Consider the following 277-nt stretch of genomic DNA (forward strand, 5'->3'; position numbering starts at 1 on the left):
TAAAGCTCTGCATGGCCTGTACTTCCTCTTCCTCCTCATCCTCACTAGAGGCCTCTTCTGCAGCATGGTTAGATCTTGGGGGAGGAGCAGCGGCAGTGCCATCTGCCTTCTGGATTGATGGCTTCTGACAGATGTATTTAGGGTCTCTTCCAAGATTACAGATTTCTTCAAGTAACTGAAAGGCAAAGGAAGCAAGATTATTTATTAGTAATTAAGTAATGGGGAGATGACTAACATTTTTGGAGCACTTTCTATGTACTATATACAGAAGTGCCAA

This window comes from Bison bison, unplaced genomic scaffold (genome assembly GCF_000754665.1).
Source record: "Bison bison bison isolate TAMUID 2011002044 unplaced genomic scaffold, Bison_UMD1.0 scf7180017858387, whole genome shotgun sequence".
Taxonomy (NCBI): domain Eukaryota; kingdom Metazoa; phylum Chordata; class Mammalia; order Artiodactyla; family Bovidae; genus Bison; species Bison bison.